We start from the raw sequence: 23,743 nt of genomic DNA on the forward strand, positions 1-23,743 counted from the left end.
TAACTATGACTTGCCTGAAACCTATGTTTTTTTCAGTGAGTATGTATATATTGATACTTGATTCATATATTCAAGACACTGGTGACTTTTTACTAAAACTTCAAAAAATCAAATGGAAGAGTGGATACTGGATGCTTGCACTTGATGTGTCGTCCCTATATACTAGCATAGTACACAAGGATGGCTTGGCAGCGGTGGATTATTATCTATCAAAAAGGGATGAACAATTTACTGATCATACCAACATGCTTCTAGAAATGTTAAAAATATGTCTCAACAACAACATATTCATGTTTAACAATTTGATATATCGGCAGCTCCAAGGAGTAGCTATGGGGGCCAGCTTCTCTCCAAGCTATGCATGTTTGCACATGGGGGCTTGGGAGGAGCTGGTCCTTAAAACAGAGCATAAAGACATAATAGACTCTAATGTTATAGCATGGTATCGTTATATAGATGACCTGTTTGTGGTATGGAGCGGTACCAGAGAAGCGGCAGTTGATTTCGTGGGTTCCATCAATACGAATGATTACAATCTCAATTTTACAGTTAGTTTGAGTCAGACCAATGTCACATTTTTGGACACTGAAGTATTTATCCTGAATGGGGCTATTGAAACCAAACTGTATAGAAAGGAAACAGCAGGCAATACTATTCTGCACGCTGCCAGTGCACACCCCCAGCACTTTATCACTAGTATACCTTATGGTGAGATGCTTTGGATTCGCAGGGTCTGTAGTAATCAAATAGAATTGGAGGCGGCCCAAGCATCGAGTAAGATCAGATTCCTCCAACGTGGCTACTCCATTAAAACCATTGAGGGGGCCATCAGTAGGTCTCAAACTAAATCCAGACAGGAGTTACTCGACAAGTATGACACTACGATGAGCATTCAGTCAACTAGTCAATCCAATTCTGAACCTCAAAATGACTTCAGGATTATTACGGGGTACAGTAAACAACACTCTGATCTTTATCATATATTTAATCGGAATTGGCCCATTCTTTTAAGTGACCCCATATTAGGCTCAACTTTACCTCGTAGAGCGACTATAACATTCAGTCGGGCGTCTTCTTTGAAAGACCATATAGTCGACACTAACCCTGAAATAATGGAAAAAACTAGTTGGCTCCAATCAAATGGGGGTTTTTTCAGATGCAAAACGTGCAAAGCTTGCACACATGGGGTTAACACTAAATATTTCAAAGATGGTTTTAGTGACAGAAAATATAACATTGAGAAGGTTTTAACATGTAAAACTGAATACGCTATATATGTGCTCCAATGTACGTGTGCACTCAGGTATGTAGGTAGCACCAAACTGGAGGTACATAAACGCATCCTTCAGCACCTGAGGGCTATCACGAACCAAGACAACACCTACCCAGTGGCGCGACATTTCAAAGATGTACACCGTAGTAATAACAAGGACTTAACTTTTTTTGTTATTGACTCGGTGCCACCTAGCAGACGTGGGGGGAATAGAGAAGCAAAGTTAAGACAGTTGGAAACTAAATACATACTCCAGCTAGACTCTAAATCCCCGGTTGGTCTCAATGTCACAGAGGATTTGCACACCATTTTACATTAAAACCATTCTCTTTATATATTTGTATATGCTATGGAGGGTAATCAACAGCATCAATGCATATCAAGTCTGGTTACATGATTGGTATCTAACCAACCCATTAGTGGTTCTTATCAAGAGGTTTTTATATCAATGTGGGATACTATTTTAACCTTTGTGTATTCTATTTATTGTTTTAGTGTAATAAATAGTCACCAATCATGAAGACTTCTAAGCCAGCGTTAAGAATGTTTAAGTAGACTGTACACCGTACTGTTATTATATACTTATGAGGTTCCAATGGGCGATTGCATTGAATTATGTATTGAAACATACTCTACCCCCTTCTAAACTATTGTAGCCCCAACAAATGATCCTCATGAAGCACCCCTATCATTTGGGGTTTTACTATCATCTTAATTGGGTAAACATCGATATGGACATACCAATCTCCAATATCCCTGGATAATAGTTTATTTCACCATATACCGCACCATTAGACATTTATCCAAGATTATTAGAGTACAGAATGAGAGAGTTGATTATAGGTCGGAAAATAAGGTATCTGCAGCTGGGATCAGCAGCAGTTGTTCTTCCCTATTTGCACTGTCATTGCACTTTGTTTGAACTGCGTCGTTACTGTTTACAAATGTATATTTTTTTATATATTTTACAGGTTTTTTATATAACAGTTTTTAATGCTTAATGATTGAGTGTTAAATTATTGGATACAATGTTAATTTATTGGCATTTATTTGCACTCAGCACACTTCCTCATACTCGTGCACAATTGCAGGGATCTGCAATCAGATGGGTTTGTAGGACCATGATACATGGAGTTTTTTTGGAGTGTTCTTAGGGATTTGTCCCGCTATTTGATTATGCAAACTCTAATATGATATGAATTCCTGTTGGTATTTTACCAATTAATGTGTGCTTTTACGTATGACAAGACTATAACATATACAATGCAAATATTTGTTTAGTATATACTTGTACATTAAGCATATGTCTTGAATTTGACTACATTACATGAGTCTGCTTTCTCTTTCCATGTTTAAACCACATCACGTGCCGAGTATCGTTCTTCCTATTTAAGGAAGTGATGTGTATTTACTTGTTGTCATGTGATCAAGGCACAGGGAGAGCCAAAACGTTATGACGACATCGTTGCAGTTGAGCAATTAAAACCTTTTGCACTAAGAAGTCGGTCCGTGTTTGTGTTGCCTGATCAGAGGCTACGAGGAGGCAGCCCTGCCAGGGGTACAATTGAATTGAGATATATATATATATATAAATAAGACTCCCGCAACCTCCTTACGGTGACGAAAGAGAGACGGACCCAAAGGTATCAAGCAAGATGTTTAATCGACCTTGTCACAAAACAATGACGCGTTTCGGGCTACAGACGCCCTTGTTCACATGCGGAGCACAGTCCACCATGATAGTTTTAAATGTTGCTTAGTGCACACCCCCCCTCTCAGGGTTCCGTATCACATGACATTAAGCATGGAAGACAGATTTTACACTGCAACTCTAATAAACTTCCCATACATGATCAAGAAGTTCCATAGGATTGTACTCTTATTGTTTTTACACAATGAATTCAGTTATAAATACAAAATCACAATATTGTGCAAAATGCAAAAGATTTTAAATAACTGTATAAAATTCATTTAAAATATCACCTATCATGACAAACTAAAAAATACACAGCCCCCAGTGATGGCAAGTGCCTCTTACACTAGAGACGGCTATTCTTAATGGTCCATAATACCAGAATCCTGTCAAAATTAATATTATGGCCTAAATAGTACAGTTTGTCATAAATTAATGAACATGTAAACAATGCATTTTCAATGATATACTACACAGGATAAATCGTTGATGTTATTTGTATTATGTGCTGATCTCCTATGTTAAAGAGGAGTCTTATATATTAATTCCATATACTATTGTATTATCAATGATCCCAACTTACTGTTTTTTAAAGAAATAAAGTGTGTAAGTGCCTAGCAAAAAAAAAAAAAAAAGTGGAGTGCAAAATGGTGCTACAGTGCAAATTTATAAAGTGCTTAGTATAGTGTGTGCAAATTTAGATATATTAATAACAGTAAAAACAACGTCCCAGTAGATACTGTTAGTCATATAAATATTTTTGCTAAAAAATCTCATACTAAATTTATCACTCTAAAAACAGCTATTCTAGCAGATATGGCCACTTCCTATCAAATTCTAGGATCATTTTTGTCTCCAGCTGCCTTAATTTACGCTCCCTATTGCTACAACGTCGAGATTTAGGGATAGCATCAATAACAAAATATGTGAGGCAATTTACGTCATTACTGTGTGCTCTTTTAAAATGCCTCGCTACTGGATATGCAGGATCACTATGCAAGATGGCTCGTATGTGTTGTAAGATTCTGACATGCACCTGTAGCTTGGTACTACCAATGTAGTTAAGACCACAGGTGCATGTCAGAACATATACTGCGTAATCGGTTCTGGAATTAAAGCTACCTTTGATAGCTATTTCTTTCCCAGTGAAGGGAGTCACATAATGGGGCTTGTTAATTCCGAACTTGCAAGCTCTGCAAGATGAACATTTTCTGAAGCCCTGAGCTGGCCTCAGCCAAGAAGGTGTCTTTCTTATCTCAGGGCAGCTTTTATCTAGTAGAGCCTCTAGATAGGGATCCTAAATGTCTTGTTCTACAATTTGTGATAAGCTGACATTCTGACCTCTTAACAGAACCAATGTCATCACAGCTACAATGTGGAGTGATAGGTAATTAAAAAATGATGATCCAATGTGGAGGCATTCTCAGTTAGTTACGATCAGGGTGGAGTCAGAGGGCCTAAGGTGACACCACAGCCAGTCTGAATTATGTATTGAGGGCACATACCAGGGATCTTCCTCATTGGGCTCTTGGATGAGTGAAAAAACTTAGTCAGCCTAGCAGGAGGAGTTTATGATAATCTTTTTGTCTCTCTTTTGGGGTAGCGAATTATATTGGTAAGTGGAACGGGAAGATTTGTTAGAGATCTTCCCAGCTGACTATAATTGACTGGGTATGAAAGAATCTCTCTATTCAGAGGCATGACATGGATACTATGTGTTGTTTTGAGCTGAGGGGGAAGTAGCTCTATGTACTAAAAAGGTTGTCCCCATCCTTTTTTGTAGGTGATCCCCTTTCCACTTCCCATTCTGGTAACACATCAAGGCAGCCGATGCTACCTATGGGAGCCCCTGACCCTTTGTTCTTTATGCTGGCCGAGGTCCGAGGCAAAAACCCCTGTTCTGTGTATTCCCTGACTTTTTTATAAGTGGAAGCCTCTAACAACTTCGAAAAAGTGCCAAAAAGAAAATGTGGACAGCTTCAAAAGGAGGCCAGATGTGATGTTGCAGACTCAGCTCTAGATTCCTCTTGTAGGAGTCCAGCACCAGCAGTGCCACAAGACTCTAGTTCCCGGTTCCCTATGCCACCATCAGGACCAGCACAAGTATGTAATCCATGAGAAGGGTAGCAGGAACGGGAAAAGGCTCTCATGGATCCCATTGTGATGACAAATAATTCGGTGTCACTCAGAAGGTGTCATAAGTATGAATAAAGTTATCAAAGTCCTTTCAATGGAATATGATGTTATGTTGACCAAACAACCAATACCGAGACAAAGCAAGAATCATGACAAACAAAGAAGGACAGTCACAGAAGCGGACAGCCACTGCGGTTTCAAATATTCCTAGTGAGTTTCAAATCTGACATTTACTCTGTCCTGCAACTCTTTCCTCTGAGGCATCTGTAGAATTCAGCTATTTTACATTGCAAGTTAAATGTGTTTATAATGCAAATTCTTTGGTCATAATCATAGTAACTGTTTTAAAAAAATCATAGTAGCATTGCATCATAAGTGATCCCTCAACTCAACCCATCTCAAGAAAAACAGCTAATTGTTCATCCCTAATCCCGGCCAAACTGTCTCTAGAGCGATCCGCCCTTGGCCTTTATGTGTGCAAGTATACGATCTTCGGTACTTTAGAGGGCACTGAAGTGCTCACGCAGTAACATGCGATGCTACTGAAAACACCTTACACAGCCCTAAGCATAATAACATAAAAAGTAGTACCATCTATCTTCATCAGACAGCACGACAGACTGCCAATGGCTGGACTAAGAACTCTTGTACAACGAGCATGGACTCCAGAGAGCCATGGGAGGGACAAATTCAATTAATATGAGGGATAAGCAAGGCACACAAAATACCTCATTCCAATCCCTTGCAGAACTTCAGGGAAAAAAAGCAGCAAACTGGTTCTGGATGAGGAACTTCGCTGGAAGTATTAGAAGATTGACAGATGTGCTCAGAGAAAGATACGTAGGGGGAAGTCCCATTCTTTGCTTCAGGAATCACCGAGGCATTTCAGACAGACCCTGCACAGTATTTATATGACACAAATGCCTCCAATGTGGATGGTCCTACTGATTTAGCTAACATAGGACTGTTTTCTGAAACCTACACATTTTTCATTGAAAGTAGAGCAAAAAACACTGGCTGACAGATAAATGAGAAAGTCTTGAATGATATAACGCAGGAGAATCCACCACAGGGTCAAAGAGGACCAAATGTTTTGAGCGCATTTAGAATGTCCATATTAAAAAATCATATACAGTGAATTTAAATCAAAGTCCTTTACATATTCAGCAGATATCCTGAACATTTGGCATGTACACACCTCTGCAGAACCCACAGGTATAGATGTAAGAAAATGAAGAAGGTATATTGGCTGATGATGCGTTTTATGTCTAGCTGTGAGACATTTAGTTACCTTATGGTGGGCATGAAACCAATCCACTGTTTATCATTGGTTGGCCACAATGGAACTCTCATTTGATTGGCTTGTGTGGACTTTACTTTCCTGTCGTGAGCCTGTCCCTCCCCTGGAGCATGGACGCATTATTGTGTCCTTACACTGCTTGTTTTTTTGGCGCTACTTTGTTCTTTTTAGCTATGCTCCCTATGAGAGTGAGTGCGTTTTCCAGCTTTCCCCCTCAAGCATGTCTCTGCACTCCTGTCTCTGTGTTGCTCTGTATCTTTAAGTGTTTTTCAGCCCCCCATTTCCGTGTTCCTCTATCTCGCCATGTGGTTCTGCGCTCACACCCTATCTGTCTCCATGTTGCTCTGCTCTCCACCTCCAGTTACTGTGTTGCGCAGCTATCATGCAGAACGTAAGGGATCTGTTACTTAAATATTACAAATAATAGCCTTTTCTAAAAAGCACTTAATAATGCTATTTTTGCATTTTTACATGCGGTTGATCATGAGGTTAAACCAGGCAGATCCAACTCAGCCTTTCACCTTTCCAAAGCCTGTAAACTGATTGCTATTAAAAATGGTTAATAGTAACATATGATATTTTGAGACAGTACAAACAGCAGAAAATCGTACGAAGGGATATATAAAATGCTAATTTATTAGTTATTATTGCAGGAGAAGCCGCAGTCTCACCCTCACTCTGCTGTGAACCTACTATTAAATCATGTTTAATCAGTTTATTTTGTTTCGTTTTTTTAGCAACCCTGCAAACCTTGCTAAATATATTATATTAATTCAGTTGTAGTAGCTGCCTTACTGATTGGGCTTTCATATAAAACATTCAGACATTTTTTAATGATTTAAAATTCACAAAATGGCAAATGACGTGCTTTTAAACATGGTGAAGATCAAGTTACATACCTTCAGTAGTGCCTTATCTAGTAGAGACTCAATCTATTCATAGATTCCTCACTTAGAATTATCCTCAGACGTCAGACTAAATCCAGAATTTTTTTGTGAGCAGTAGCCCTGTGCGCTGGTAGATTTGGGTCATCCACATCGGAAGTGATGAGTGCGGTGTCTATATAGGTGCCACCCCACAAAGCTGATATCAGTTTATTTTTTAGACTTTCCACGCCAGAAGCACAGAGCCATATAGAACACTGTCCAGTGGTGTGGAAACCTAGGGCGCTGAGAGGGAAACCACCCAGTCCCTAGAAATCCGTTTGCAGAGCAGGGAGGATGGGTGGGTCAGTAAGGAATCTGCTGCTAAATAGAGTCTATACCAGATAAGACATTACCGAAGGTAAGTAACTTGTTCATTTAATAGAGGCTACTAGCCGCAGATTCCTTACCTTAGAATAGATGCCCAAGCAACACATCCCCGGAGGTGGGTCTGCAAAACCGTTTCACACTAAAAAATCCTGCAGGACAGAACAGGCAATGTGCCCACCCCGACAGAACTGAATGTCCAGGCAGTAGTGCTTGATGAAGGTGTACAGAGAGCCCACGTTGCTGCCTTGCAGATGTGCAGGACCGCAACTCCACGTGCTAATGTAGTGGTGGCAGCCTTACCTCTGGCGGAATGAGCACTAAAACCCTCAGGGGGTTGCTTCTTGGCTAATGCGCAGCAGATTTTAATGCAGAGCACAAATTCCTTAGGAGGCTCCCCTGGGTACCTCCATATTTGCGATACATGAGGAGCTGTACATTGGTTATATTTCAGACCTGCTTCAACTTAGAACCTTATTGAGCTGGCTTTATATCTGGCTTAAGACTGAGCCCATTCTAAATGGGTTAATTATTCAGGATTGTCTTTCTCTTGATAATCATAAAATAATCCCCTGGTTGAACCACATAAAACCTGCATTCTATATCTCGGGTCGCCCCAGTCTGTTACTCACCCAGAAGGTGTTACCAAAAATGATTATCAATGGGTAAACATTATTTTTTAATGCAGCTATCTGTTAATCGTGAGGCAACAATGTTGCACACCCTCAGTGCAGGCTTATTTCCTGACAGTTAGTTAGCTCCACTGAACCATATTTAACATGGGTGAATATGTTTATCATCGACACCTCTTATCCAGATTTATGATGAATGTGTTTCTGCCCTTGGTTAGTTTTCCTAAAGTATGGGTGGTAGATGGTCGTCTAGGGCAGTGTGGGTGTGATGGCTTTTCAAAGCAGACTTTGCTGCATGTTGTCTTGCTTTGTAGTCATTATTCCTTACCCAAGAAAAAGTATTTGACTCTGATCCTGAAGGAGGCTAAATTTTTCAAAGTGTGGCCGGCCATGTTGTTTCTGGCTATGTTGGGAGATGTTCGCACATGTGTTTGCATGGTTAATTTTTTAGGTCTCGGCAGGCGAAAGCAGCGCGCATGCACTGCTCTTGTCATACGAGAGCTTCTTGGAATCAATACAGATTCCAAAGCTCTCGGAGGCGGCGTTGAAGCCCCGCTCATCTTTTTGATTGGTTTGCGTCATCTTGCATGCAAAACGCTGGCTTCTCATTGTAAAGGAGGCTTCTTAGTCCCTCCTTGTTGCCGCCTTGTCTCCTTTTGGCCACGCCAACCGAGACTTGATCTTTTACCGGTGGCGTGACACTCTCTTCTTTATTACTCCCTACACACTTTTTTTTTCTCTGTCAGCTTTGGCAAAGTCAGACGCGTGTTTACTTTTGCATCGCGCTTTCACTTAAAGTGAAAGCGCGATGCAAAAGTAAACACGTGGTCTTGCGCTCCCCGGCATATGGGTCCGGGCCGTCAAAGGGCCCACAACTTGCTTTTCTCTCTTTTTAGCCATTTGCAGGGGACGGCGAACGTGATCAGCGATCAGCTGTCGAATTGACCAGCGTTTCCCTGATGAGCGCCATTTGGGATCAGCGCCCAGTTTCGGGAGTGGAGGAGGCAATCCAACTATGAGCTTTGCCGGGTAGCGAGAGGAGGAAGCTACGGAGGAAAGAGAAGAGTTGCGGCACGAGTGTCCGGGTGAGAGGTCCTCCTGTATACGTGCTACCCTCGAGGAATGAGATCTGGCAAGGTAGAGTGTAGCATCTGGGGCAAAGTGCCTCGGGCCGGGCAGCCAGCGCGACATGCTCCCTCCCTCGCCTGTGACCATGGGATGCTGTGGGGGTGTTCGTCCCTCGACCCGTGGTCGGCTTTCGGAGAGGGGCTGCGTACGGGGGACATAGCTGTGTTTTGTGTTAGTGGCGCTAAGATAGGGTAGAAGCGCAACAAGGCCTCGTTAGCAAGAAAATGGTCTTTCAGAGCAGTCTGCATGTAACTTCTTGTGGACGTTGATTAGTGGGTGAAAGATGTCTAGTTCTCCCATGCTTGATAATGCTCGTCGAGTAATTCTGTTGGGACCGGTATTGTGGCGTATCTATGTTAGGGGTTTGTTGGCACGCGGCAATATGAGTCCTGTGAGCTCACTAGTGTTGCCCGGGTTGGAGTTGGATGTCACACCGCGCAACGATCGATGGTAATTTGGTTCTGGTCTCGTGCGCACTGGAAGCGGCCCTGCAGGTAGAACATGGCCTCGGCTAGAGTGTATTGTGCGCACAGCTTTGAGAAAGACGGGCTTTTATCTCCTCAGCCTGTGCAAGCAGGTCAGGTAGCACTGGAGAGCTGGCGCTGATCCGAGGCCTGTGTTCACGTAAGTGTACATCAGATGCTGCGCCACCACCACCAGCACCTGTTGTAAAGGAAGCTGTCTGCCAACAGCCAGCCTTCCTGGCAGTAAACAGCGGCGGCCTCCAATGTGGGACCGAGTGCTGTTGTATGTTTCTTAATCTCGTTCACAAGTTGTTGCAAGGCACATTTGAGTGCCGCCCATAGGTAGAGCACGCTGTTAAATTGAAGTTACAAAATACCTGTAAATAAGAGACGTATGGGATGGCCAATCCATGGAGAAAAGCCTTACAAGGCCTCTTAGCCTCACTTCTCTCCTCCTGATGCCTAGGGCAATGAAACAGAGGGGTGACTGGCCATTTCCACCCATGGTGGCCCCATGTTCTCAGCTACCACCCAAGCAGGTGAGCAACACTAGGATGCTGTCCCCTCTATGTGCCTTTCGGCCAAAGTGGCCAGCTGCATAGTCTCTGCATTATGCAGTGGCCGATCCATGCCAGCAGTTGTTAGCCTGGTGCAGTGAAGTCAGTGGGATAGTATCTGTTAATGAGAATCACGTTAACAAGCATCGAAGCAGCAGACATTTCACGATGCTCTGAGCTAGAGGTGGGCAGGCTAGGAAGCCGAGCCAAGGGTCTGTCTTGGTTCTAAGAGCCAGAGTACGAGCAAAGCCATAAAATATATTTTTTGCAATAGGTTCAGCAAACCGCAGTATTTCTTTAATACAAGAAAGCGTGTCACTTAAGCATATTTAATTATATCACTTCATTGAGTGGCATTCATTAGAAAAGGATACTTTCTAACATGAACTCTGAAACATCCATGCACTGCCCACCCCGGTAAAGATGCTGAGTGAACTGAGACAGGTTGGGTTATCATGTGCCAGCTCCAATGGCTCGTTTCACGTTTTGCTGTGTTCGAATATCAACTTCTTTGTTGCGCTTTATACAACACTTGTGCCAGTGTCCGTGTACGTTGAGGAATAGATGGACTGGCGCCTGAACCATCGTGACCCTATAGTGCCTAAAAACCCCCTCGGGTGACAAGCCGCGCTATAAATCCGCTTTATTGGTCAGTTGAGCATCCCCTGCGGCTGTAAAGGGGATGAAATATTACCATCACAGATCGTTTTTGTTTGTATTTTGTATCTTTGTGTTATTCCTCAAAAAGCACCAAGACCAAGAACAGAAATCTGATAATATTTGTAAGTATATCCATCTTTGTAAGGCGATTGTGCTTTAGGTGCATAGTTACCTAGGCGGGTAGTTTTGTTTGCAAACTGTTCTCTGGGTGGTCCGTTTTGTATGTGGAGTCCATGCTGCCTCATAGTCTGTACAGTTGCTTGGATGAAGCCACGATACTCCGACTCTATCTGCTCACTTTATTAAGATAGCCTATATTTGTTTTTAAATGTAGCATGCTTGCATATTTATTTATTGTAAAGCATCACTGTGTTAATGAAGTACAAATGGCTGAGTTATATTACATTTGTAAAAATTTGTATTCCCGCTACGAGTCAGTGGTATGTACTTGCGGATCGATTGGTGAGTGCTGGAGTTCATATAGCCTATTTTCAGCCCCAGATGCAGGACTTTAAGTGTGCCGTGTCCTGCTGGTGCTGAGCACGGCCAGTTCTAAAAAGCAGGCACTGAAACGGTTCCCTATCGGGCTCTCCCTTTTTGCCCTCACCATCAGGGTGAAAAAAAACCTTAACTCTGCAGCAGTACCCCCCTTCACTGTCTTTAAAGCAGCTTCACAGTCTCATCATGTCAGAACGAAGCAATTGTTGTTGCTTATTTACCTTATGTAACTAACAACCATTGACAAAGCCAATAGTCCTGGCTTTTTGTAGGTGTAATCTTACTTGTTTTCTATAGGTGGATGCAAAGAAAGAACCTGCAAAATACAAGTTGGGTGACACACTATGCTAAACACAGATGTTTTAGCTTATGTGTTTTTAAGCCACGCCTTTAATTACATTGGCCACGCCCCTTTGAGACCCCCCCCCCCCCCAGTTTTTTTTATCCAACTTAAAGCACTGCCTGGATGCTCCCAGTAACTCAATGTAGTTTACATGTTGAAAGCTTGACATGAGCAATAGTGCGGTGTGTATAAGATTACCTCCTAGATTATTTCGGGAATGTTCCAAATCGGGATCTTCACTACAATACCATTGTGAGTATACGCCCAGTGTGCCCAGATCCTGACTAAGGCAATGAATCTAATCTATGTACTTCCTACAGCTCTTGAATATGTTGACTCCATTCTCCGGCGAATAATGTGTAATTTGGCTTAAATGCTGCATCCGCAGATGACATTCCCCAATAAACTTCTTCAGTATGTCTGAACACAATGCAAACATCCCTTCAACTCTCCTTTCTTTTTTTGTACCTTGCTCAAAATTCATTATTTTGGGCAGCTTTTACTAACGTGTAAAGCAGTACATTTGATCTACTCTGCAGGATTCCGTTTTTCCTATGTATGAGGATGTGTGGGGTGAAATAAGGAACGCATCACTTCTGCTGTACGTGGCTCAGTTTATTCCGTTTTAAGGTCCCATAACTGTGTTACTGAACTTTGTACTAGAGCAGAACGATATTTGCACCATTTTTACATCAAAACAGTGCATTTTAAAACAAAACCAGATACGATATTACAAGACACCGGAACGTACTGTAATGTAATACAATACAATTTCACATCTTTTGCTCTGTCTTCAGCTGACAGGGGTAACTTGCGTACTTTGCCATTAAATTTAAAACAAGCATTGAAAATGCAATAGGTAAAGATGGAACGTTGACAGGTGCGGTTGGAGAACCTTACTCTGCTGAGACAGAACATCCTCCAGAAGAGGCAGCCTGGTCTGAGGACCGATGGACATGCTCAATAGCTTGGGATACCAAACTCTCTGAGCCCAGTCCAGGACCACAAGGATGACTTGGGCCCAGTCTTTCCTGATCTTCTTGAGAACGCTGGGCAGGATTGGTATGAGCGAAAAGGAGTACAAAAGGCCTGAGCTCCACTCGAGATGAAAAAAGTCTCAGAGCAAGAGCTGCCTTGGAAACTCCAGTGTGCAGAAGTGCCGACATTGCGCATTCTTAGCGGTGGCTAACCGATCAAATCATGACTCCCTCTGATGCTTTAAGAGACCTTGCACCATCTCCAGACGGGGATGTCATCCCTGATCCCCTAGACTTCGATTGCTGAGTTCATCCGCCCTTGCGTTCAGAGAACCTACCAGGTGTCGAACCGCCAGGGATATGCTCTGGCGTTCCAGCCAAGTCCAGAGGAGCAGGGCCTCTCGACAAAGGGTCTACTACCCCACCCAGCCCTGTTTGTTGCAGTACCACATGGTGGTGTTGTCAATGAACAGCTGGACTAGTCTTCCCTTGATACGAGGGGAGGAAGGCTTTAAATGCCAGTCGGATCGCCAGGAGCTCCAGTAGGTTGATGTGGAGTTCGGATTCCACCGGAGACCAGAAACCTCTGATCTCCACCTCTCCCAAATAACCACCCCATCCCAGGAATGACACATGAAGTGGAGGTCCCTGGGTCGGTGCGATGGTGGCGGTAAATTGTCCTGTTCACAGGAGCCCCTGTGAAGGGCTTGGACTGGGTCCCAAGCAGGATGCCTGGAAGGGCTTCATCAAATGGGAGAAGCTGTTCTGAGGGGGTAACTCCTGGTTTAAGCACCTCTGTCAAGACATTAGACTTGTCTGCCACTGAGGGCAGGCTAAGGTCCCAGACCTCGGCCGCCCTTCTCACCACCATAGCAAAACAGACTCCCTCCTCCATAGCCATGGTAGGAGGAAAGACAATGCCAGTATCTAGGGAGGTGTCCAGTCTACTGGTGTTCGCCAATTCCTCATAATAGTCCATTTTGGGGTCTAGGGGCTGGTATTCTTCAAGGTCCAGCAGCCTCTCCCAATCTTCCCCAAGCCCTAACCCATAGATATAGAGCTCAGGCTCTGTTCTGGAGGGTATGGCTCCAGTAGGCTCAAAAGACGCTCCTCCAGCTCTGTGTCAGAATCGGAGATGAGAATGGGGACAGCGCCTGTGGCACTGGGAGTGTCGACATCGGGAGATAGGACGACCAGTGCCAGTCCAGATCCATCCGTGGATCCAAGGTGTCTGGGGGACGGACCTGCTTGTGGGGCCAGAATGTGCCCTTCCTGACCCCGGGGGCCCGAAGGTTTGCCAGTGGGGACAGGCTACCCAAATATGAGGTGCATGGCCTCAAATATCACAGAGTTGGGTGGGGATCGCTTCAGCTCCTGGAAACTCAGGGAGTTGCGGAGCCCTCACAGGCGCAGGCTCAACTGTGAACCCAGGCCTTGAAGGACAATGCTACCTCGTATCGTCAGATGACTTCGATGGATGGGGTGAAGTCCAGGAACTGACTTCTTGCTCATTTTTCTCTTGAGACTTACACAAACGCGGACGACTTGGACTGTGATAAAGGTCGATGGCTCTGCGACTGATCCTGGGACCTTCCTCTTGACTAGAATCAAGATTGTCACGGCGTCACACGTCGAGTGCCAAGGAGCTTGAGGGACTGCTCCCTCAAGGTCTCGGGGAGCAAGGCACGGCAATAGATGCAGGCCTTCGCATCATGGTCATGCTCATAGCACCAAAGGCAAACAAGATGAGGTCCGTCACTGGCAACTGTGGGAGACAGGCTTGAAGACACCTGTCCTAGTGGACATCCCTGCCACACTGTGAGAAAGATCTCAAAAACCTTCCACAAAAGGTCATAAAATGGTCAGTCAAAGTGACAGGGGGTGGTTCTATCTGGATCTGCGCTGACTGGCACGTGAAAGAAAATAACGGACGTCAGCACACTGGGATGAGGCCTATATAGGCACCTTGTGCGTCACTTTAGGTGCAGACGATGCCACGCAGAGCCAAACAACATCACCTACCGGTAAAACGAAGGCTCTATTGGCCCGATGTGTTAAAAAGTCTGTACACATCAGGCCGAATAGAGCCTTTGTTTTCCCTCAAGGTTCCCACCATAAGTGGTGGCGAACCACTGACAAGAGTGAGTATCTGTTTTATACCCGAGGTCTACACTAGAGACCATTTTCCAGACCATCTATTCCTGGGGGCTCCAAGGACAGGGCTTTTTGTACGTTTGATCCACATACAAGAGGAGGTTTGGATGCTGACTTCGTTTTGAAAGAAATACGAGCCTTGAAAAAGCCGTCAATACAATGAAACACGTATCAGCTGTGCTTATCATCCATTGGCCTGCGTGTCAACAAACTTTGGTTGTCAGTGTTGCTCATCCACTGACCTACGTACTACCAAGTGTTGGATTTATATGTTTGAAAAATTCTAATTGGATCTGTAACATTGACAGATCAAAATTACTATGTCTGTGTAGTGCTCTGGATTGCTTAGTTATCAACTGTGACCTGCAGGTTATCCGTTTCTATTCCAGCAAGGTCATGTCAGATCTGTTCTTTCACTATATTGTATATTGCTAATTTGAGTACTAGTGATACCTGCTATTTCCCCCAAAAACTGTAGCACCATGCACTTTACAAAAACATGCCTTTTTTAATGATTTTCTACCTTGTAATACTCCAATGAGAACCATTAACAGCAGAAGATTGGGTGGGGCAGATTATGAAACACACCAGGTACACTGGCTTGGCTGAGCCAGATCCAACTCTCAGGTCTCAACGTACATGTTAATTCTAGCATCAGTAGAGAACATAAGTGGTCACCAGCATCGTTCACACCATGCCACCCATTAGACTGCTTGTTAGCTTTTGCCGTTTGCAAACTAATTACCCACTAACGTGAGGCCTCCCAAAAAGTGCTACTAAGGCACTGCAAGACTTGGCCCCAGACTCACTGACACTAGCAGCAAATCATGTGCAGGGACCTCTGCTAAGCCATATGTCACTGCATCAAGGAAGTAAGACAAGCTTGCACCAGCCTGTTCACACAGATCGAAGGTACCCACCCGCTAGCGAGAATGGAAGGATGCAATCTACTCAGCATAAAATGGCAACACTGCAATACATGGGACAATTGAGAGGTCGTAGGTGGCTGAGGAGTAGACCTGCTGTTGCTTTACTTCTATATAGCAAGGAGAATGATATATTAATGAAGGAGTAGCTAGAAAATAAAAATAAACCCTACAATGAACCAACGGCACCAAGTATGCGAAGCAAATGAGCTCCAACCTCCTGAGAAGAGCTACCTCGTCTCTTTCATTCATCCTTTCACCATTTGATCCACCCGATGATATCCACCATTTCAAATTAACATTCTGTCATTCCTTCATTCAATCTTTCACCATTCCGTCCATTCAGCCACGCATTCATGATCTATGCATGCATCCATACAACCATCCATCTGTCCTTACATCCGTCTTTTGAGTTACCCATCCATCAGTTATTTCATTCACCAATCCCTCCTCTCAGATTTCCTTTTACTTTGCCATCCTTTCACCTGTACATTCACCTATCCATTCACTCATTCTTTAACAGAATCGCCTCTCCATACTTCCCGCTTATCACCCTTTGTTGTGTCCTGTAAAGGTAGACACCAGGAGCCAGGATGTATATTTAAGTCTTCTTTATTCAGTTTCAGTCCAAGTTACATCAGTCTTGACTCCAGCCAGCCTAGTGTGGCACCAGCTCCTACACCAGCCCCACCATGCGCAGCCTGCCTAGCTGCTCAGCCCATCTCCAACTGTCATCCACTCAGGCACCCAGGCATTCCACTCATCACTTTCACACCAACATTCCGTCACCATCTGTCACTCTGGCTGAGCAGCTAGGAGGACCTAGGCTGATTACATATAAATTTAATACTTAGGATATAACACCCTTCCTATCTTTTTTCCACCCTTTCTTCCACCTTTCCTTCTTTCAAACTTAAATCCTTCTTTCTCTTTTCTAACACCCCATCTTCGATTCATCTTTGTAGCGTTAATTATGAGCTTTTGTCTGCAGCACTGCAGACAGAAGAGGTCCATAAAGAAAACCACCTCTGCTGAAGCTGCTAAAGTAGGGATTCACAACACTCCTATCAATGTCAGAAAAGGTGCTCAAATAACTGGAGACTTTGATATGAATAAACAAATCATACAGAACAATAGCACCATAAAAACATTCAGGAAACTTACAAAGAGGTTCTGAGATACAGCCACCATCAGAGAAACCAAGAAGAAGGTCCTAGCAGAGCACATTCACAACAGCTCCAACAGCTGTAAAGAAATCCTCACAATCGTCAAAGATTTCGCCTCATCAGCCTCCACCATGAACAGCATCACCCGCTTGCAAAAACAATGCGACAACCTCTCGGAATTCTTCAGCAACTAAATCAAAACCATCTACAACAACTTCGACCCTCAACAGAACCACTGCACCCTCACCTCCAGCCTACCCACAAATTACCACAGAAACTCCCTGACTGCCTGGGAAAACAATCACCACCATAGAAACTGCCACAATCACGAAGACCGTCCGCTCCAGAGCACCGATGTACCTCTGCCCCATCACATCTACAACATGGGTACCTTCCCAATCAGGGAAGACCTCACCCGCATCCTGAACGACTGTCACTACCACAACATTCCTGGATGCTTAGAAACACATGATGGACAAAGTCCTTCTGCAGATTTTCATAAGCCTACGGCATATCCTGAGGAAGCATTTGTTGCCAGTCTACGTGAATCTGCCCCAGTTGTGAATTTATTTGCACTGCTAAGGAAACCTTTGTCAGACCCCACTCAACTAGGAAATTTCTGCCAGATCTCCCTTATGCCCTATCCAGCCACAGTCATGGAGAAAGCCATCAACAAGCAAATTGCTCACTATTTTAACACACACCAACTCCTAGACACCACACAATCAAGTTTCCATCTCAACCACAGCACCAAGACAGAACTCATCACAGCAACAGATAACAGCAGATTGATCCTCGAGCGTGGAGAAACAGTCGCTCTCATACTACTCGATCACTCAGCAGCCTTGGACACGATCTCCCACTCCACCCTCATCAGAAGACTACTTCAAACAGGCATCCAAGGAGCCACCGCCAACAGGATCTCCTCCTTTCTCACAGGTAAAACAGAGTCAGTCTGCCAACTTACACGTCGACAGCCAAAACCTCATCAGTGGAGTACCAAATGATCCTGCCTCAGTCCAACCTTATTTAACATGACCAGAGGGGCCGACCACATCAGATCATACAGCATCAACATACTTTCCTCTGTGTACAACACCCAAAGGATTTTCGCTCTTTTGGACAAGTGGCTACCACAGGAACGTGTACAGAGGCCCTGATTAACCACAAACTTGACTACAGCAACGCATTCTATGTAGGAATCACCAAGAAGCCTCTGAACAGACTGAATGGATGCTTAACCTACCTTGTTGCACATACATCACCTCAGAGAGATTTACTGGCTCCTCATACACAGACATTCTTGGTTCAAACTTCTCATACACACATACAAAGCTCTACACAACATTGACCCAGCCTTTCTCAACAGTCACGTACACTTCCACCTACTGCCCAGGCACCTCTGCTCAGCTGGACTCTCACTAGTACGTGTACCACGCATTCACAAAACCAAAGTAAGTGACTGTGCTTTCTCTTATATCTGCCCAAAGTATGGAACAACCTCTCAATTCATATTGGAGCCGCCTCTTCGTTTTTTTCAGTACCGCAAGAAGTTGAAGACCTGGCTCTTCAATGAAATCCACCACGGAGACAGCCGCCTACCCACCTGCAAATTCCTGGATACTCTCACCGGTGATTAGCATGCTCAACAAATAAAAATAACATTTCATAAAATAACCGTTTCCTGCATATATAAGACAGTATGATTGAAGGGAAATGAGTTCACAGCTCATCATGTGGGGCAATAGAGAGCAGATCGATGTTGATCACTCTAAAACAGAATTAATACAATGGAATCATAAGTTCTACACCTATATTAAGAGACACTCTGAAAGCAAATTGAAAAAAACGAGTCCTCCACGCTATGTTTACAGCACTACACACCAGCAGAACCAGTTTTAAAGTATTACCCAATTCCAGCTAATTTAACTGGGGCACGAGCAGTGACTCGCCCAAGATAACACGTTGTGACAAATAGGCGGATTAGCCACCAAACAACACCCCGTCCAATGTGCAAAACATCTCAAATTATCTGTGTGACCAAACACATCACATTGTGGAGACAAGAGTTAATGAGTGCAGCCTATCTTCAACAGAGATGGACGAGTAAACAAAATCAAATTTCGCTCGCAATATACCCGTACTGAAAACATTTTGTTGTAATATAGCTCCAGCAGCAAAGTAATTCCAGACTAACGTTTAGAGCAGTGGTACGTGTTAAAAGCCTGGACAGTTGGGGAGAGTGGTGCGGGAACGATTGCACTTTTATTTGATTTTCATTCCCTGTGCTAACGATTTGCTGGACAAAAAGCTGGGGAACAACAACTTCACAGCACCGGAAAGTATTCAGTCTTTGTATCTCTAGACAAACCGCTGGATCCTTGTACATGTTGTACAGCGGACAACAGGCAATGCAACAGAAGTCCTCGTCAATGCAACCGACAAGCTAGTGTTTGTTTCTGAAAAACACAAAAAGGTTTGGGAAAGCACGCCCAACCTTAGGTTCAAAGTAAGTGGCTCAGAAATTCAGCAAATTCCAGATGTATGGGAAACTCGCCCGGGCAGTTGTCAAGATTTCTCACAACTGAGATAAACCCGGGAATTAATTATCTGCCATGTACAGTGCCTATCCGTGCTGAATCTTTCATGGCCTCCCATACCAGAGCCCTATTTGCACAGCTGGCACTCAATCCAGCAAAAGAAAAAGTCGTAATGGCGTGGCCTCCATTTAAGAAAGCTGAGACTGCCGCCTATAAATTGCCAGTTTGTTAAGAAATGTTCTTACCTGCCTCCGGCAGAGGAGCAACAGACCAGGAGAACAGGCACCGTTCTCGGCACCGTGTAGCCTGCTGAATCCGGGGTATAACATAGGCTGTGTCAGTGCTGCCAACAGCTACTTCGCTATAGGGTTGGAAGATGCTAACCCTCCTCGGACAGCACGGCACAGACTTTGCTCGGCTCCTACAGCTGTAGTTTCCGAGTACCTCTGTCTCTCAGTTGTTTTTCTTGCCTCCGGTGAGAAAACCGGGTGAATCGCTATCCGCACCTTTGACGCTTCCTTGTCTTCCTTTCCTAGACGAAAGGTCCTCCCTGGGATTCCTTTTGCGAAACCAGCTCTGCTAGCCAGCCCCGCCCTCAGGTGGCTGCTTTCCGTGCAGCTGTTCGCAGCCTCGGCTGCTTACTACGACAAGTTGTCGCCCTTCAATTTTCCTCGAGCTATGGTTCACATTCAGAACACCGCCACCCAGCGTCCAAGGTGCCGCATTACAACACCAGCAAACCAACAGAGCTACCGCCGTGGCATCTTAGTCGGTTAGGCGCTTGCTCCTCGGATTTAAGAAGACAGATTCCCTTTTCTTCAGGGCCAGCTCGAGCTTCCTTCTTTCTGAGCACGACAGAGCAGGGTAAAAATAATACTTGGCATTTGTAGCACTGCAAAACGACATAAAGTAGACCATATATTATACACAAAAACAATTAAGCTACTTTAAACGAAAGCCGGTCCTTTTAGAAATACGAGTGGCCAGCTGTTTTGTACAGTAAACAGCGGATATTGCTATGAACCAATGCAACTTGATTCAGAAGAACAAAAGGCCAATCGCCGACTTAGCATAGATTGCACTATCTGTGAGCTTGGGTGCAGTAGCCGGTAAAAAGATTTCTCCTGTTCAGCTTCCTCCGAAGAACCTCGGATGCTGGAAGCAGAGCCATTCCATCAACACCTATAACCAGTGGAAGCAAGTGACCGACTATTAGAGCGCGATGGTGCACTTTATTTGTAGGGGTGCATTATAATCATTAGTAGTTTGCACCTACATTTATTCTTTTGTCATATTAACTTGTGACAGTAGAATGTGTACAGTAATAATATGAAATGTGATGGGCTGGGTATATTTTTCAGATAGACATGAACAATTTATCATTGCAGTATATGTGCGTTTAGCTGAAAACATTAACGGTAACATTGTACTAGATGCTTGCACTTATTCACACATTTGATGTGTCCATGTAATGTGTTGATTTAGAAACGTTCAGTAAAAGAGTTCATTGAGATGTGAACTCGTCAGGCCTATGTGCTATTCTCTTATGTTGGCCGATTTCTGTAGGCCTGAATTACATTCTCCCTGAAGATCTCATGTTATAGAGTTAATAGCTGAGTTTCATGTGCATGTTGGATTAGTTCCTTTATCACGTTTCTGTTGCAGGTGAAGATGCCTGTCTTAATAAGTTAGAATACCGCTTTTGTTTTAGGAGTTAGACTCAGGGGAGAAAATAATACATTTACACAAGAAGTGCTGATAACGTGAGACAGAGTTCTTTCTCACTGGAGAAGGCCTGGGAAACAAGGTAATCGAGCCGGGAGTATCAACACTAAATGGAAAATCACCTAGGAGGGGTGCCAGCTAAATGAAGTGATCTGAAGACTAGCAGTTGGCGTGTTCTGTGATTTTGGTGTTGGAATTAGGGACAGTGCCCCGGGGGTTGAGCCCGGAGAAGAGACTGAAGAAGAGAGAAGGAGCCTCTTAGTTCTGTAAAGGAGGCTCTTAGAACGAGTTCTGTAGCCTTGGCCTACTTGCAGGGACGTAACCCAGGCCACCGCATCCCCCACAGTGCGGGGGGCCCCCCAAGCTCCAGGGGGCCCCCACAGCACTGCACTTCGGCCAGGGAGCTCCTGATAGAGTCCAGAGGGGGCCCCTCCACGTACCTTGCAGGGGGGGCCCCCTCAATTATCGTTACGCTACTGGCTACTTGACCCATACAACGTGAGTGTACTTCTTAGGAAGTCTTTACGTGCTGACACCTTTTCCTAAGTTGCCTGGGAAATGCTAAGTAGGGATGTCACGTTAGTGGTAGTGTAGGGACAGACTAATGCTTATTACTTATGAATGTCCAATGAAGACTGATCTAGACGTGGGGGCACTTATCGCCTGCGTTCTCGTTCTGGAATTCGTCATTCTTTATATGCTCCGGAAGTTCAACTTCGCTCCTAGGTTTGTTTTTGTATTAGTTCCAATGTATTTCTACAACCTCGTCTTGAGGTGATGGTATGTCCAGTTATTTTTGGCTTTGTAACAAATCTGCTAAACTACAACCTAGAGTCTGTGATTCTTCGGAGTCATATTCAGTGGGTTTAGCGTTGCACTGCGCAGAAGTGCTCGCGCAGCGAGAGTCCTTTTGTCTGGGGTTCAGAAATGGACCCTGGAATCGTACACGCTTGTGCGTGTTTTTTGTTTTGTCTTCTATTATTGGGCTTTTAGTGGCTGTATTTTTTAGATAGAGCACGCAATAGGCCAAAGGCAGGCACATCGCTCCGCCCATGGCCTATTGGTGTCTGTTACGCGCACTAAAGCCTATCTAGTTTCAATTATCGTGCCCAGACACGGGCGCGATAATTGAAAGCATATGACTGTCTGTAGAGCGCGCGCACGCACCATTGGCGGCTCTCTCTGCTTCCAAAAGCGATTGCTTTCGGTTTTGCGATCGCTTTACTTGTGGCTTTACTTTCAGTTTTGCAATCACTGTACTTGTGGCTTTGCAGCTGCAATACAGTTTGATGCTTAATTGGGAGGAATGCGTGGCTAATCTTTAAGCTGTTACAAGGTAAAATAAATGAAGGCGGTTACAAGACAAAGTACATGAAAATGCGCGGCAAATATTTACTTTGTTACAAGGTAAAATAAATGAAGGTGGTTACAAGGTAAAAAAAAAATGAAAATGCACTGCAAATATTTACGCGGTTACAAGGTAAACAATGTGTGCCTAATAATTGCACTATACTTCTCTTTTTCTAATGTCGCGTCAGGCTTACTGAAATAATTGACTGTATCTGCTTAGCTACAAAACAAGGACTCGTTGGGGCTAAGTCATACTTTCTGACTGGACTGAAAATGTGTGATTTTGGATAGAGTTCTTTCTCTTTCCGTTACCCGATTCCCTTAAGTTGTGTGTGGTTGTGGTTGTGTGTGTGTGTGTGTGTGTGGTTGTGTGTGTGTGTGCTTGTGGTTGTGTGTGTGGTTGTGTGTGTGTGTGTGTGGGGGGTTGTGTGTGTGGTTGTGTGTGTTTGTGTGGTTGTGTGAGTGGTTGTATGTGTGGTGTGTGCGTGGCTGTGTGGGTGTGGTTGTGTTTGTGTGGTTGGGTGTGATTGTGGTTGTGTCATTGGGTGTGATTGTGGTTGTGTGGTTGCAGTTGTGTGTGGTTGTGTATGTGTGGTTGTGCGTGCTGTTGTGTGTGTGGTTGTGTGTGTGGTTGTGTGTGTGTGGTTGTGTGTGTGTGTGGTTGTGTGTGGTTGTGGTGGTTATGTGTGTGGTTATGGTGGTTGTGTGTGTGGGTGTGTGTGTTGTGTTTGTGGTTGTGTGTGTGGGTGTGGTTGTGTGTGTGGTTGCGGTTGTGTGGTTGGGTATGGTTGTGTGATTACACATCACATAATTACACTGTATTCATTACAACATAAATACACAACACATACCACTCAGTACTACATAATTGCACATCACATAATTACTCTCTACTTAATGCAAGATAAATACACTCCACACAATACCACTCTGTGCCACATAACACAACACATAATTACACTGTACTAAAT

General features: G+C 44.1%; 1 protein-coding gene across 7 annotated transcripts in view; it reads right to left on the reverse strand.

The window, feature by feature from the left end:
* The window catches only part of ARHGAP32 (Rho GTPase activating protein 32), a 1,461,643-nt gene that overhangs the window by 456,596 nt on the left and 981,304 nt on the right, over positions 1-23,743 (reverse strand). For 2 of the 7 annotated variants that reach the window (XM_085647198.1, XM_085647197.1), the window contains exon 1: positions 20,168-20,305. The exons of 4 other annotated variants lie outside the window; for them this stretch is intronic. The gene's annotated coding sequence lies outside the window, so the exon portion shown is untranslated. Of the gene's footprint in view, positions 1-19,942; positions 20,306-23,743 lie in introns of those variants that run through there. One more of the 7 variants, XM_085647196.1, reaches the window with a different exon arrangement.

This window comes from Triturus cristatus, chromosome 3_2, assembly GCF_964204655.1.
Source record: "Triturus cristatus chromosome 3_2, aTriCri1.1, whole genome shotgun sequence".
In the NCBI taxonomy this organism is placed as follows: Eukaryota; Metazoa; Chordata; class Amphibia; order Caudata; family Salamandridae; genus Triturus; species Triturus cristatus.